Here is an 18,890-nt window from a genome sequence, read left to right as displayed (position 1 = left end):
AAGTTTTATGGATTCATTGAATTGTAAAAAGTCTTATTTGTACGTCTAGACCTTGAATAATTGATTCACTCCCTCTCTTAGTTATTCTAAAAGGTGTTTCAATAGGGAGAATGTTGAAGACAAAACTCAACAGTCATTGAGTCTTTTGACTCTTTGTATTCTAGATAATGCTATTGTATATGTTTGTAAAAGAATGTTGACTATTACATTGTAAGCTGTGGAGAGTTTTATCTTAGATTTGGGGATTAATAAAATTATTTCTCTATTTGAAGAGTGGATCATAAATTTGTATTGTTTTTGGATATCCATTTTAATTTGTTGTTTGATATTCTAACACAGTCAACCAAACATATTATCAATGTACCATTCTAGTAGCTAAAGACAATAGAATTCGATATAGGGTATCCATTTTATGTGAATTACTTAAGGAAAGATACCATTTGTTAAACATCAGCTTAAGAGAAGGATTTATTATAAGATATTTAGACACATGGTATCAGAGCTACAAATCTTCATGCTCTTGTTTATTTTTCTTTTGCACAATCTTCACAAATGTTCATCGATTTTTTGATTAGCAAAGATACAGTAACAAAATGCCTCTAACAAATGTTCTTTTGGTGTTCTTCTTCTTACCCTTCTTAGGAGAGTTGATGTTAAGAACATGAATGTCTTCATCTAAGGTTTTATGTTTTCCTTTAGTCATTAATATCGACTCTTCTCGAAGATAATTGGATCTTAATTGATCTAGTTTTGGGATTTTAGATATTGCACTTATACCTTGTACAAATGACTCCCAAGAATTTGGTAGTACTCCTAATGCTATTAGGGATAACTCTTCGTTGTCAATCTGATAACTAACTAAAGATAATTGATCTCTAAATTCTGTGATTCTCATGAATAAGGAATTTATTGTTTCTTCTTTATTCAAGCTAATATTATTTATTTGTCTTTCAAGAGCTAGTTTTCTACCAGTGTTATTTACTATGAATGTATTTTCTAGACCTTTAAACATGCAATATGTTTTTTCATGTTTTTCCAAAATAGGCACTATGTGATCTTGAAGGACATCCATGATTATTTTCATGGCCTTCTCATTATTCTCGATGCATAGAGTTTTCTCTGGATCATTTTTACATTCTTTATTTTGTTCTTTTACAAAGGATTCTAATTTTTTCTCTTTTAATATCATCATTATATGGAGTTTCTAGGACTTGAAGTTTTCAACACCTATAACGTGGTGTCAAATCTTAAAATATTTGTCATCTTGAAGAATAATGAGCGACAACAACTTAATGTGAAATATGATCTCTTAAAGTTATCAATATCTCTCCTTAACAAGGTTCTAATACCATGTAAAGTTTCTTACTAGATTTCAATATAAGGTTTGACTAATGCTCGATTTTTTTAGTAGGTTTAATCATCAATCCCAATGAAATTGATTAACTTTAGAATCTATATATATTACTTTAGAAGTTATAGATATTTTCTTATGCTTATGATGCTTACTTTCTTTGATATGCCATCATCAATAGATTATGATGCTTAGCAAATTTGGGTAGATGTATTAAATATACATCACGAAAAGGTGTGATTGTGAATGGGCATGTTTTTTTTATGGAGACATGACCATTCACAATCATACCTAATCAAAGTTAACAAATAGTAATCAATAATTACATGCTCACTATCAGTAATGATATTGATAACCAATAAAGTGAGATCATAGCACAATTTGAAGTATTCAGATTAGTACTAAATAAAAAAAGGATGAATAAGTATGAGATATTATTATGACACATTATATATGATATCAATTAGGATACAAGACATATAGTATCAATTGAGACTTCAGAATATGTGCATGTGTCTCAATATACAAGCATATTGATTTATATATCCATATGTATAGATTCTAATATTGATTATAGATATTGATTAATCAAAGTTACAAAATTTAACAAGAAAAAAAAAAGGGTTGTTCAAGGATGAGGTTGAGATGTGTGTTAGGTAATAGAAAACGGGATGGATTAATCACCTAACAGAGTCACTTTTGGTAATGGGGCGAGGGGTAAAGAATGCTCCTATGAAAAAGAAACAAAGGACTGAGTTGAAAGCATAGCCCTATCTAGTCTTTTTAAGACCTTGTTAGACCCAACTTGAAAGTTGAACCAAGTATGCCAAACCCCACCAGACCAGTGATAGTTAGCATTGGGATCAAAAAGTCCCAGCTTATTATGCACATATAACAAGGCTTCTCTTTTGCCAAATGGCCATCAAAAATGAAAATGACCTTTCTTATCAATGGAGAACTCAACGATATTAAAATCCACACAAAAATCCCAAGTGAAAAGCGATAGATGATTTTCTAACCAATGCCATAGGTGTGACTGCTCAACAACATCATCGTGGGCATAAATTTTTACAATACCAAAGGAATGATTCTAAAAAGACATCAAAATTTGAACAATTCTCTACATGGGGTTAGAGCCATGCAAAAAAATTGAAGAAAGTTAATGATGAGAGAGAAGAGTGACTACATTACCTCATCTAACCTCATGCTAGGAAGTAAATAAGGCACTGCCTGACCAAATAACATAGTAGGCTGAGTTGAGAAGAAACACAACAACTTTAACTTCTTAAAGACACAAAACATCAAGATGACCAAGCCAATGCCTGGTATCATAAAAAAAATACTTTTGAGGCCCAAACACATTCCATGAGAGACAATTCATTGTAACATAGCTTGCATGTCTTCCTGATCTCCAAGAGAGGACACTACAATATTTGGGGTCAAATTGTGATAGAAATTTGTGATGATGGTCTAATTTGTGGTGATTTTCATATATATATTTTTTGTAATTTTCCCTAATTCCATCACAATACCAATGTAAGAGTCATAATTGCAATGCCCACATAAGTATAAAAAAGAAAAGAAAACACGACATAAATCATTCCCAATTTGTTTTAAATGTGGAGAGTTGCATGTGAAAGAAGGTGGAGAGCTCTAAATTCTATCTTGCCCTTGATCTATGATGTCATTGCTGTGATCTTTGCATTTTGTTACTGTACATTTGCTATTTAGAAAACACGTCTTTAGTAAGACTGCATAGAAGAGCATATCTTGCCTTTTTATCCAATTCATATGTAAGATTATCATTTAGACTAGTAGGTAATTTTTATTGAATAATATACTTAGTAACAACCAAATCCCATATTATAACATCTAAATAATATATGTAAGCTTCCAACATAACTTTTCGAAACACATAGTCTTTGCCATCAAAGAATGGAGCTCGATTAAGAGAAGCTCCTTTAGCCTGTGCCATTTATACTTCCAAGTGTCCCTAGAATAGTTCCTACACATAAACCTAGAAAGGAACCCTAGCCCTAATACAACTTGTTGGAAGTGGTGGCTATTTTGAGAGGGGGGAGGGGTGATGGTGAATTAGATTAGAACTTTTAAATCAAGTTTCTAATTAATGCATCACATTGTTGGAAACATTAAATGTTGAATGAGCATAAATATATAAATTAATGTAATAAATTGAAGCTGGCAAGATAATATAAACAACTCACAAAACAAGAAACATAATTTTTTGTAGTGGAAAATGCTTAAAATCCTTTTTCTTTCATCATAAGGAGAAAAAACACCCCATTAAACCTATTTTTTTATTGAGTAAAAAATCTCTATTACAACAACAACTACAACTACCTTTACTTCTTTTCAATGTTTGATATACCAGATGTTACATACACATATAACTATATGATTTTAATTCACACACATGTATTTATAGGTAATCATACAATAAATATTTCAAGTAAACCAAAATGGTTTCTAAGGAAGGATAAATGTCTCTATTATTCTTTCATTCTCACTCAATAGCACACACACCTATGAATCCTTAAATAGAGATACATTTAAAAAATATTACAATGACTCTCCTCAAAATTTGGTTTCCAACTGTAATTGTTTCTTATCTTAATTGAACTGTTTATTGGAAGATCTCATAGTATAATTTTTTGAACAATTTCCAATTGTAATTGTTTTCACCTTAATAGAATTTCTATTAGGAGATCTCTTAGGAAATAGACCATTTTGAAAACCTTAGTCAGAATATTAAACAAAGAATAGGGATAACTTTAAGAAACCCCTCCTGAAAAAAAAGCCTAAAATGCTAGCGAATCCAACATCTTGGGGGCAAGAAAATTTAAATATCGAGGGTGAATTTTTTGTTCCATATAGGAAAATAAAATATTATATGTTGGTGATTTGTTTCTTGCCCTAGCAAAAATCATTTTAAATGTGCTGAATTAATATTTTTTTCACTGACGGATATATAAATGATGACTATTTTTTCCCTTGCCAAAAATTAATTAATAATGTCAGAGGCAAGTTACTTGTTTTGTAAGAAAATGAGTAATAATGGTCTTGGCTAATCTTCAGTGGTAAACTAAAAAATTGTTTAATTTGAAAGCGAAATGTGCACATGTATTGGTTAGTGACTATACTAACTGCTAAGTAGTCACTTTCAAGTTTCAACTTGTGTACTGTCTTAGGTGTGTTATTAATAATGTCACAACATCATTATGTCTGTGTCACAATTACCAAGTCAACTATCATCACTTTTGTTATGTTAATAGTAAATACAATAGTTTTATTGACTGTTGATTAGTTGGAGATCAACAATAGTAGATGCATCTTAGGGCCACTCGCTTGAAAAGACTTGGAGTCATACATAATTTTATGGAATGGAGACACATGGATAAATTTACATGGAAATCATTAATCATGTCAGGCACTATTGACTGTCTGACATTAATGTCAGAACATTTTGACATTTCACACACTTGAAAATTAATAGGAATATGAAAAAATAAGATATGGAAGATCGTGAATGCCACATCACCAAAGAATTAGATGCAACTGCAGTCTGCCATTAAATAGGCTCTTCAATTCCTCTTTCAATATCATTTTTCATATTCTAATTTCTTCAATCTGAATGTGGTTTGTAGTTGCACTTTATAGAGTTTTCAGTTTCTTGAATCGTAGTCATGGATATGCCAATTCGCTTGAAATGCACTAATATGGCTCTGCAAAAGCCCTTTCTGGGCAAAATTCTTGATGATGTCCTTGCCATGGTTTGCAAGGTAGATGGCCGAAGTCCTTTTGTCCACCATGCTATATGCATGGTACTCGGCCATGAATTCTTGAGAAATGATAAGAGGTACTGTGTGTCCACAGATATTACCTCCCACTTCCTTGCATCTCTTCTCGACCTTGGAGGTAGGCAAATAGACATGTTGATGCTTCTGCATAACTTTTTTAAGGAAACATTTTTAGAAGATGATGTAAAAATTATTGTATTGGCAGAACAAGTACCGAGGCTAGGTATTGCCATCCCTTTTGCAAATGTAGCAGACAAGTGCTGGGAGGAAGACATAGGGTGCATTATACATAAGCATCCTTTCTTGCTTGGCATGAACGAACGACAAATGACTCACCATCGGAAGTGGGCATGTCTCGAAAGGGATTTTCTGCGAAAATGGTTGTTGTTGGATGATAATGTCAACGAGACGGACTTCACATGGCTAGATGAGTTCAATGACATCATCTTTTCCAATAGATTCCTCGCGGATGAAATTGAACACCTTTCTGATTAAAGGCTTCAATCCCTCAGCCCCTCAGCCCGCTCATGCTTCTAGCCTCCTTGGTTCCTTGGTTCCTTGTTTAGTGTTCCCTATTCCGTTGGCCCTTTAGGGAAAAAATATGTTTTGATTCGGGCAAAAGTTTGCCAAAAAAATGTTTTCAAGATATCTATATTTTTCTTTGGATTGGGCTTTGCCCTTTTTTGTAAATTACGAAATAGTAAAACTAGGTTGATTAGTGACTTAATCAGTTATTTTGAATATGTAAGCTATGAACCAGTATTATGTACATCGTACAATCTAAAATATTATCAATAAAAACAATAGTTTTTGGCTTCTCAAATCATTATTCTTCTTAGTCTATGATTTTGTAATTTTATTTTTGGCATCTTGTTTCTCAAATTATGCATTGTTGAAATGTTACTGTTAGTCCGCTACTTAGTTAAAAATAGTGAACTGTTAATAATTAACTATTTTCCTTTAATTTGATTGGTTAAAAGTTAACAAATGGAGCTTCAAGGAAAACTAAAGATTAATAAATTATAACCTTAACAAAGTTAAATATAATTTTGATAATTTATGTGTCAAATTTTTATTTCATACCTATCTTCTCACCTATTTCTAACTTTTTTTTCATTATAAAATCTTTTAAATGATGAAGAATAGTTTAGAAACAATTATCACAATTTTCAATATATGTTAAATTTTAATAATTTATCAATATTATAACTATCTTACATTTTTATTTTCAAACTAAATAATAAATATGAATAAAAATAAAGCATTTGCAATTATATTTTTAAATTGTAATTATAACCATATCATATACATATACATATAATATAATTATTTATACTATAATATAATATAATTATAATTTATAGCCATGCATACAATATTTATATAATATAATAATAATAATAATGAATATGACCATCTCAATCTGATAGATCGATGGCCCGGGATGAATTTTGGGTCGATTTGGGGAATCTTTTCCTATCTGCCCAAATTCATCTGGAATCGTGAGACATTGTTGAATCTTTTCCCATCTACCCAGATTCATGATGATCATTATATATTTTATTAAATTTATTATTATTATTATTATATTATATTATATTATATTACATGGTTATATTTATATTTATATTATATGGCTATGATTATATTATATGTTCTATTATATAATAAATAATTATAAATAAAAATAATATTATTTTTATAATAATAATATATCTTAAATAATTACATAATATAAGTAATATTATTTTTAATTGAATGCAAAAAACATATTATAATTCATAAAAAAATACATTATTAAAATATAAAATATAAACCAATGCACATTGCACAATGCACTTACATTAAAAATAATAAAAAATATTTAACAACATTAACAATAATAATTTAATAATTTAATAATTTAATAAAAATAATAGAACATATGATATAATCATAACCATATAATATAATATAATTATAACCATATAATATTTATATAATGTAATAATAATAATAATAATAATAATAGTGACCATTGAGTCATCGACGGCCCGAGAGGAATTTCAGGCCGATTTGGGGAATCTTTTCCCATCTACCTAGATTCATCTGGAATCGTGACACGTGACACGATTCTGGATGAATTTAGGTAGATGGAAAAAAATCTTCCAAATCGGCCTGAAATTCATCCTGGGCTATTGATCTATCAGATTGAGTCTGAGATGGTCATTATATATTTTATTAAATTTATTATTATTATATTATATTATATTACATGGTTATATTTATATTTTATTATATGGTTATGATTATATCATATGGCTATAATTATATTATATTATATTATAGTATAAATGATTACATAATATAAGTAATATTATTTTTACTGAATGCCAAAAAATATATTATAATTTACAAAAAAATACATTATTAAATATAAAATATAAACCAATGCACTTACATTAAAAAAAATTAAAAATATTTAACAACAATAATAATTTAATAATTTAATTAAAGATATTAGAACATATGATATAATTATTTATACAATAATATAATATAATATAATAATATAATAATAATAATAATGACCATCGAGTCATCGATGGCCCGCGATGAATCTCGATCTATCAGATTGAGATGGTCATTATTATTATCATTATATTTAATTATTTAATATAATATTATATATAATATAATAACAATAATAAATTATTATTTAATATAATGTTATATAAATAAATATTAAATAATATAATATAATAACAATAATAAATTTAATAACCATTTGATAGTTTATAGATCGATGGTTCGAGATGAATTTCGAGTTGATTTGGGGAATGCTTTCCCTTCTGCCAAGATTCATTCAGAATCGTGACATGTGTAACTTATGTGCATCACTACATTATTTAATATTAACTTTGAGTCTTGACAATTTATTACGGTTAGATGTACATTGTACATAAAAGTTAAAACCATTAATTACTTATTACTTTCCTTTTAACTATTAAACTTCAAGTATTACCTTTTTAGAGTAGGAAGTTGAGAGTTTTGGAATTGTATGATGAGAGTCCGATACAATAGCCATAAGGTTTTCAAATTTCAAATTTTCAAGACTGGCAAAATTACATTTTGTGTTCTAATTTTTGAAGACTGAAAGTGTGATTCGTGAAACTTGGGTATCAAACAACAACACTAATTATCCAATCTCAATTCTAGGTATTTAATTTTTTTCAAAAAAATTCCACTGCAATTTGTAGCAATAGAAATATTGATTTTAATTGCCATAGGTTTACACTTTACAATTATTTTGAATAGGGTTTGAAGTCTAATAACTAGTAGTAGCTAGGCATGGGAAAAACAAAGTCAAAAACCTCCCAAACGAGTGCAGCCATAAAGGAAAAGACCACCATTATACAACTCACACAAGTGTTACAAACCCTAGGTTTCACCGATGAATGTCATGATATTTTTTATCCTGTTATCCATGGAGATTCTAGAATCATGGCAATTAGACATTGATTGTTTAGTAAGTGGAAAATCCCTAGAAGGGGAGAATTTATTACAAATATAATAGCAGTATTGGTGCATATACAAATAAATTAGCTACTCTGGTTACTAGATTAGAAAATCTCGTTGTACCTGAAGTATTCTCTTGCCCTGAAATTGTAATGCTATGCACTCAAAATTATGATGAAAATAGAAAGGCAATTGTAAACCAAAACACTTAGGAGGAAATTTTATCAATAACCGAGAGTGAATTTTTCACTGTATTAGACCTAGGGTTAGGGTTTAGAACAGAAAGCTCTAAGGAGTGCATTGACTTGGATAAACTAGCTCAGGCTTATGACAAGTTGGAAAGAAGTTTTCAAGATTCATATATTAAGGGTTTAATACCCTTAGAGTCCACTACTAGTGTTACTGTTACACTGGACAAAGACCATAAGCCTCCTTATCAGTATGATATTTTTGTGCCATGGGTTCAGAATACTATTTCTTTGTTATCATTTTGCCTAGGATTGGATAGTAACAAGGAAGTGGGGGCCAATGTTCTTGAAATGATTTATAATATCCATTGTCAAGGTCAGTCAATTGACAATGTAGTAGTAAGATATGATTTTATTTGGGACATTGTTGAATCTATGCAACAACAATTACTAATGATTAAACAAAGTACAACTATAGGCAAGATGAAGACATTTAGGTTCATAAGTTACTTGTGCTACCTTCTTTTAGCAAATCATCGCTTGGTATTTGAGACAAAGAACAACAAGCTTGATATTGCGGTCTATAAGTTTGATGAGAAAACCCAGAAGAAATCGGAGACACCAAGTACAGTATATGAGTGGACACATAAGATGAAGATGACTGCTAACAATAAAAACTACAACCATTTTGTAGACTTCTTTTTGGCAACCTATTTACCAGAAAATCACAAGCACTACAATGCCTAGATTGCATGTGTCTTGTAAATATTACATTCAATTGGGAAGTCAGATTCAATTGGCTGACTAGTTCTTCATGGAAAAGTACACTGTCTTAAGATTTTATGGTTTAGCGGTTGAACCCTACAAACTTCCAATGCATGTTACAGAAAGAGTTTTTGCACTAGAATATGTAAGGCAGATGGAGAGTGCAGATGAACTTTTCAATGTACAAAAAAAGAAAATGATATTTCCTTCCTTGCCTTTCACAATTGGAGGCCTCACATTTGAGAGAAAGGCTTTCAAAGTGGCAAATGGATTGGTAGCTTTTTTTGCCTTTCATTTTTTTAGTCACTGGAATTATGATCCACTGAACATAATCAAAACAAGACTTATTACCAATGGGAACTCTATGAGAAAATATCAACACCAGGAGATGCCATTGATAGAAAAGTTAAAAAACAAGGATTTGTGGGATGAGGTTAAGAAAGAGATGGAGAAACATGCATCAGAGAATAATATTTCAATGCAACAACTATCATCCCAAATTACAAAATTGAACATATTAGAGTCATACAAATCAGGGCCTCTGACATACTTAAATTTCTACAAGAAAACATCTGAACCTTCCAAGAAGTCTATGCTAAAATAAATTAAAGAGGCATGCATATCTGAAATGTGGTGTCAAACCAAGATAACTAAGTTTTTGAAAATGAGGCAAAATTTGGGTGAACCAAAGACATCAGTAAATTTTGAGGAAATTGGTGAGGATGACCTTTTCAACACTTATTGGGATAAAGAGCATCCAATTGTACTATATCAACTTGACAATTGCAGTGACAGTGATATTCAAAGATAGGAGGACCTCCAGTCTAATGCTGACATTCAAGGTATTCAGGATTCTGGGTCAACTAGGGGTAGAGATATTATTAAACTTCAAATGAGTGATTTTACTAAACAAACATATGGTAAGGGAGAAACTATGATACAAAAAATGGGTTATGTAGGTATAGGGCCCATTGGTGCAAGTGGTGATGGGATTTGGAATCCAGTTCCACTACCAGACCCACCCAAAAGAGGAAGTAAACCAATCATTGGAAGCTCCGAGATTGAAGATGATTCATCTAAAAAGGGCAAAAAAAATTATACTTCTGCTTCTGAAGGTCATCCCCACACATTATTTGTTAAATCTTCAAATCCAATTGTAGTTGATCCCATTGGCATTGGCACTGACACTGGCACTGGCATGGATGAAATTTGTGCAAAAAAGCAAAAACTTATGATAATTATACTGCAAGAAATGTCAATGGTTACTTCAGCAATGTATGCACCAGTGGCTTCTGTACAAAACCCTGAAAATAGTCCTAAAATTCTAGGATTTAGAATGGGCCATCTTTAGTATGTTGGCAATCCTCAAAATACAATTGTAGGTGGAGTAAGTTTAGCTAGAGATGGAGGAGCATCAACATTCAACGATACAATTGATAACTTACCTTTAAAACACTCAATTGTGTCACAAAATCTAGATTTTAGTTTGAACGAGTTTGTATCAAAGTTTGAATAGACAAGCAAAAGAAATAGGCAAATTATGAAGACTTTGAAAAGTGATGTAGTTGCTGAATGTCAGGGATCTACTGACAGAATATTTCCAACATATGATCCAAACAATGAAATGATGAACTTCATGGCTGTTATGCCCCTAGGTAAAGATAATAATCCACCATAAAATGTAATAAATCATAAGAATATACAAGTTACTAGTCTTCAAATGGATTTGTGAAAAGTGAAAAATATTGACAAAATCAATATATGAAAAGAGAGCAACAAAATGGTCTACTCTACACTTCTGAAAGCAAAGAGTGAAAACAAAAGGCTTACAAAACAAATAGAAAAGTTACGGGAAGACCTTGATAATGTGAAGGCGAAGGAGAAAGTAGCAGACAATAGGTTCAAAGAATTGCCAAACAGGATAAAGAAATCTTCTCCTACAGAGGCAATTGTCCAGCAAGAAAAGATGAATGAACAAGTGCAACATTTGACTAAAGAATTGGATGAGTGCCAAAAAAGACTTAAGAATGAACAAGCATCTACTGCACAGTTGTTCAAGTTAGTAGAGAGTAGTGCACAATGAACAAGCGTCTACTGCACAGTTGTTCAAGTGAGTAGAGAGTAGTGCACAGGTCATCAATCAATTGAAAATTGAGCTAGAATCTGCTACCAAGGAAAATAAAATTTTGAAGGATGAATGGGAGAATGAAAAGAAAAAAGTGGATATTTGCAAAAGGAATTGGGGAATGAGAAGAAACAAGAGGAGTCTACTGCAAACACAATCCACAATTTGAATAACCAATTGGAGAATATGAAAGAAAAAGAGTTGTCAACTACAAAAACTATTAGTGATTTGAAGGACAAATTGGAGAATGCAAAGAAAATGGAGTCTAGTGTTACTGCAAGCACTAACACAATCCACAAATTGAGGAGGGAATTGGAGAATGCAAAGAAAAAAAATGAGTCAGCTACAAAGAAAAACCTTGATTTGACAAAGGAATTGGAGAACACAAAGAAAGAGGAGTCTACTCAAAGTCTCCATGATTTGAAGAAGGAATTGGACAGTGCGAAGAAAAAGGAGGAGCCCACTTCAAAGACAATCCATTATTTGAAAATGGAACTGAAGGAAAACAAGAAAAAGGAGGTAACTACTACAAATAAAATCCAAGATTTGAAAAAGAAATTAGAGGATGAGAGGAAGAGAGCAACTGATTAGCAAAGGCAACTAGAGGAAATGTAGAAAAAGAGTGAAAAAGAGACATCTGAAATGAAGAAAAAGGTGGAGAATGTAATGACAAAAAATAGAACGACCTCTTCCAAAGACCATCATGTGAAGGATACTATAATAAACACAGTTAAGCTTATCAAACAAGAAATTTGGGACAAAATAATGACGACCAGTGATGGTTTGGTTGAATGGCTTGATTTAAATAGCAATCTCAGAGTTGTCTTTGAAAATGTAAAAAATTATTTTCAGGCTAAAAGACAAATCTTCACCAGTTCCTTAAAAGATCTTTCTAAGCAAGTTTTCAATAAACTAAAGAGATCTAGTGATAGGGATTTGGAAAACCATGGAATAAAAAACTGCTTGGATGCCTGTGTAATGGCCATTAATGTCTCTCAACATTGTGAAGAAGTAATGCAAATTGGTGAATCGCTCAATTCTATTTCCAAAGAGTTGATGAAGATGAATAATGCCATAGTGAACTTGTTGAATGTTGGATTACCAAACCTAGCTAACTTAGAAAGCACATTCATTGGAAACAAAAATTACATGAAAAATTTGCAAGGTAGGATGAATTTTGATTTAGGATAATTGCTTGAGGAATTCACTCCGGAGGGAATTGCAAGTTGCATCAAACCACTATCAACAATGAGTGATGCTATAGATAGATTCCTCCTATCATATGATTCTATCTCTCAAAATTATTTTTTGTTGACGAGACTACAACTAATTAGCTACAAATTCAAAAAAATGGGGCTTCCAAATGATGTAAAATAGAGTACCCTAAAGAAATTCAGTGAAGCTAGGTCATCTTATCAAATTGTTACTATTGCTATCAGTGGCAATCATAGCTGATAGCACTAAGTAGTAACACTGTAACAACTTAGTAAGTGATAGAACTATAATCATTTTGTTATTTATTGCTCTTTAATTTCAAATTTAGGATTTAATTTCAACTTTTTTTAATGTTAATTGTTACAGGAATCAAGAGCTAGCATATCTGATCATATATACAATTACAAACTGACCTACAACTATTGTTGCTCCCTTGTATCTACAAAAGAGAATTCATGGTCATTACAATTTGACATTGAGTCATTTGCAAAGGCTTGTAATTGTTTGTAATTGACAATTGTTAAATGTATTATGTTATAGGCTGATATGTAATTATAAATTATAATACATTTTTTTTAATGGAGCTTATTCTGTTAAATGCATTATGCTACAATTTCTTAAAGAAACTAGAATCAATGAAAATTTCAACATGTTAAAAAAATACAATCAATGAAAATCTCCACATGTTCAAACTTCAAAAATAAATAAATAAAATTAAGCATCTATAAAGAGACAGTGAATGAAGGATATAAATTAACTTCTACAAATGTGTTACATAATTAATTAGTAGGTAGAGTCTTAGATCAGAGCTACTAGGCTACTACTTGACTCACACAGAAGGTTGAGAAGCTGCTAGAGTTTCCATTCTGCCTGGATCGACTCAACATCACTATCATCAGAATCCTCCTCATTTATTGCATATATCATTTCATTGTTTGTTGTGTTTTCTTCATATTCACTGTCAGCATTAGACTCACTATGCATGCCAAATTCAACATCATCTTCATTGCTTTGATTTTCAATATCACGATATGAACCATTTCCATTGCCACTTCCACTACCACTTATGTTTGAAATGTTGGCAATCCCTCTTCTTTGACATCAGTTTCTCCAAATACTGATAGCCCTATCATAAGAGAAACTTTCTACCTCATAGCTAGAATTATAGAGCCTCAGACAATTATCCAAATTTTTGTTTTATTTTTTTCTAACCTTTGACTTAAGGAAGCCCAAAGTACTAAAAACTTTCTCATCCTCCACTAAACCCAATATCATTGTCAAACATAAATTGGTAAGCTTGAAATATTTTGGTATTGCCTCTCTCAAATGATTGTTCTCACCAAGGTTCTTCCAAAGCTTTGTTACCACTCCCTCTTCATTTGGGTTCTCCATAACAACATATTGTTGCCCCATTATGTTTGCAAAAGAGTATGATTGATTTCTCAATCGAGTTTCATCTAAAATAGCATTTATGGTGACTCCATTGATTACTTTAGGTGTGCAAAAATGTTGAATCAGAGTCATCATCCTTCTTCAAAAATTAGTTGGACTTTTTAGAGACCAATATTGTGGAAAAAAAATTGACATTGCTTCCAACAGTTCCTCTAGAGGGAATCTGAATTTGATTTATAAAAATAGATTACATCATCCCTTCTAGATACATGATACAATGTACAATACAATAAATAAAATCATCCATCATAAAGATCTAACTATCCATCATAATACACAAAGATAGAACGAAAGGAAATGCAGACAAGGAAACTCCAGCTAGGACATTAATGGACAGATCTCAATGGTAAGAGAAAAAAGCACTATCACTTGATCGTGTGGAACCTAAATGGTCCACTCCCACCACACTGAGGAGATAGTCTCAAGTACCAAACATGATATCAATACAAATATCAAAAGTAATCTCTAATTCTAGGAAGTCCTAAAAGCAATCTAACTCAAAGGTTCCAAGATAAATCGACTTCTAAACCTAGAGTCACACAAAGACATGTAGGAAACCTACTATGTGAGTGGGCAAGTGTCATCGCACAAATCATGCTAGAGTTACTTTGGTAGTCTCTTAGGACCTCGACACCCTAGTGATATCTATGCAGCACTGGTATCCTCTCATACTGACAAGGCATACTAATGATGCATGGTCACAATCAAGTGTTCTCTCTACTCCCATCCTAGTCCATACTAGCACTCAAGCCATGAGAAAGAACATACAAAAACTCTTATTAGGTTTATTTTACTCTCATTTAGTGTAATGTTTTCACTTATTAAACAACTTACAAGGGGTTACCCTGGTAGCCAGTTATGACCCTGGTCTCCATTGCAAGCCACTTCCCGACATTACATATAGATAACCTACCCTAGGCTCATAAAAGTATAAATCAAAGAATCATATAAAATCACCCCAGTCCTATACAAGTGACTCGAAAGCATCAAAAGATAATTCAAAATAACTCATCAGTTCTTTACAAGCAACTAGAAAGCATCCCAAAAATATTGATCAAAGAATCAAAATGGTTAAGACGAATATGTCATAGCGTGACATCACCAAGAAAAAATCTTACAAACACCTCAGCCCTATAAAATTGACTAGAAAGAAATCCAAATACAATTGATCAAAATCAATTTAGGATAACATCATAATCATAGAACTCCCAAGCCTCTTGTAACATCCTAAGACTAGTCAACATTCTAGTCAACCCAAACCCAAAAACATAGACAACATACAGACAACCACAGTGTAGGTTTCATAGTTTGGTTTGATTTTGAAAGCACTTAGTTTTGAGTTAATCAGTAAGGTTTTTAGTTTCCATTTTAACGTATATTTGAAGTAGATAAAATTCACAAATTCCCTTTACAAATTAACTTGTTTTTGTATTTGAACAATCTACACAGTCGCCCTTATCTTATTAGATAACCAATAATTCATTATTCTGAATAAATAAATAATTTTAAGTAATGGATAACTTTAAAATTTTATTCCAAAATATTTATCATTCATATAAACTAAATTAAACTTTACTTAATTAAATTAAACTAATATTTATAAAATAAACCATATTAATATATTATTAATTATTAATTACTTAATAATTAACCAAAACTTATTAATAAAGTTATTAATTACTAATTAAAATAAGCTATATAAAAAATTCATTAATTAATTATTAAATTATTAAATACTTATAAAATTTATTACTAAATAATAATTTAAATTAAACAAAAGTAAATTATATTAGAAATTTTTAAAAAGAAAAACTGTCATGCCCAAAAATATGGGGCTAAAACACACAATTTTATTTTAATCTTAAATTTCATAAATTGATACATATCACTATGTTTATCTAATTAACTTCAATCAAATGAATATGATTACAATCATACGAATACCGTAAGAAGAGTGAAACATCATCATTTTATCCATTTTCAATTAAACAGATGCAAAGAACTAAAATATTAAAAGGCTCCATGCAAGAATATTACTCAATCTTTTCTCTTCTATTAATCAACCTAGTTCAAGGCTCCATCGGGAAAGAACTAGTAAGAAAACCCGATGTCTTTGCCAATACATCAAAATTCAAATACATTTTACATAATATTACAATTCGTTGAGTTTTCTTCAAGGCTTTCACAAGAGAACTTTTATCAAATGTCTTCATTGCATCAAGGGAAAACATGAAAGAGACAAGAACCAACATGGAGATAAACAACACAAAGAGATAAGTCAATTTAAACATGCATTCTCACCCGGTTGCGCACTAGGTGCAACAATGAACCAATATAGGGGAAAGGTGGATTTTCTCAATAGGAGAAGTCAATCACCATACCATCAATTAGCCCTTTCGGGGCTAAAACTTCAAGAACTTCCATTCTTTCACAAGGCCCTTTCGAGGCCATATCCACAAGGATTTTCATTCTTTTCCACATTCAAGAATTCTCGATAACAACAAGGTATGAGATGACAAGTATGGGCCCATACACCCTACCCTTTCTCCCTCCTCTCACTATGACAGGAGACTCTACACTATTGAGGTCCAACTAAGGCCCTTTCTCCAAACATGGCCACTTCTTCCCTATCCAAGGGTGAGTATTTCCAAGAACATCCCCATGAAAACCTCTCAAAAACAATCAAAACATCAAGAAGGCATATGAATAACATCAAAAGAAAACAAGATAAAATCCCTCCCAAATCTGCCCCCAACACATAAGCAAGAAATGCATAACTACACAATGTCTCCAACATGATTCAAGCAAGATTCAAAACATGAACACACATAAAGAACCATTCAAGGAGTAAAGAAATCCTACCTTCATAGAAGAGTTATGGTAATGGTGGTTTGAGAAGAGCTTCCCTTTCTTCCTTCAATCTTCAAGACTTCCTCCAAAACTAGAGGATTGGGTGAAAAAACCTAAAACTCCTCCCAAAATGCCTCTAAGTATGGTCCTTAACTCCACTAGGCTTCAAGTAACTCAAGATGGAGGTTTGGTTTCACCAACCCAAGTAAAGAACAACCCATTTTCGAAGTCAACCAAAAATAGGGTTTTTGAGTGACCCTAAGAGTCAACCTAGGAGGCTAAAGTGTTGGAAAGTATCCCCACCCGTACCCTTACCCATAGGGGTACTTAAATTTAATGTTTCTAAGCCTTTAAGGACTTATTAGGAACAATTTAAAGTTAGGGGAGTAGTAAGATCAAATTGCCACCATTAAAGAATTACAATACAAGGTTAGCACAAAATTAACAAGTAATTTAGCTCTATCTTTCCATTGAGTTGTCTCGGTTAATTTTCCTGCACACTCATTGCACACATCAGTAGGTCCAAAAATCACATGCATAATGTTGATTACATATTAGAGGAATTATATAAATTAAAGCATCCATTTTGTAATAAATAGTTGTTTATCTAATTCTACTCATATTTCTAACCCTTCGACTTGCATAACCAAAAGTGTTAGTGTTAAATACATTTTCTTCAAAAATAGATTGAAAAAGGATTTTTAGGCCCACTGGCCGACCTCATAGGTTGTTGCTATAGGCAGCCAGGCTGCCATAGCATCCTTGTTGTTGCAGATAGTAGTACTAAGTACTGTTGTTGTGTACAACAATACTACTACACACAATAGGTCCAATAGTAAATGTTGTATGATAGGTAGTGAACAAACAAGGATTTAGATGGAAGTTGTAAAAACCTTAGCGGACTACATTCTCTCCTCTTCAAAAGTTAATTTGTTAATAAATTTTTTGAACAATCTTCCTTTTTAGAAGCATAAGAAACACTAATTTATTTCTCCACTAACTATGGAATCTATTCTAATACTCTTAAGACTAGTTTGAGGAATAAAGTATGGTTCCATTTCAAAGAAAAGTAATAGATGTTCTTTAAGCACATGGAAAACATTAAATAAAAGGATGAGAAATTACATTAATCTAAGTACAAAATTGTAGTCAATGGGAAATAAATGAAATATTCATAACTTTACATTTTTCCTTTCATAAAAAGGAGTTAATTTCCTAAAACAATGAAGGAATTACTTATAGTTTAAATATGTTGAGTAGAATTTCAATATAGATAGCATTACTACAATGTCTTCGATTGTAAAACAAAATGTTTTCTAATTTTTATTTCATACTATTTTTGATAAATATTGTATTCATCTTAGTGTGAAATATTTAGATTATTGAAAAAGAGTAAATATCAAGTTAATACTAATAGATGTAAGATTTAGAGAACGTTTATTCAATCCCCCAACCAGATAAAAGAAAACAGTATAACAGGCAGCAAAATAGTAACAATTTTAAGTCAAGAATAAAAGCATTGAATAGTGAAATATTTAGCAAAGAACAAAAAATTCAATATTTGACATCGACCAATATAAGCTACTGCCATAAATCAATACATAAAAATTAGTAGCACTTTACATTTT

The sequence above is a fragment of the Cupressus sempervirens genome, chromosome 9 (assembly GCF_028749045.1).
Source record: "Cupressus sempervirens isolate cs-2001-9-10 chromosome 9, ASM2874904v1, whole genome shotgun sequence".
In the NCBI taxonomy this organism is placed as follows: domain Eukaryota; kingdom Viridiplantae; phylum Streptophyta; class Pinopsida; order Cupressales; family Cupressaceae; genus Cupressus; species Cupressus sempervirens.
Note: the sequence above shows the minus strand (reverse complement) of the source record.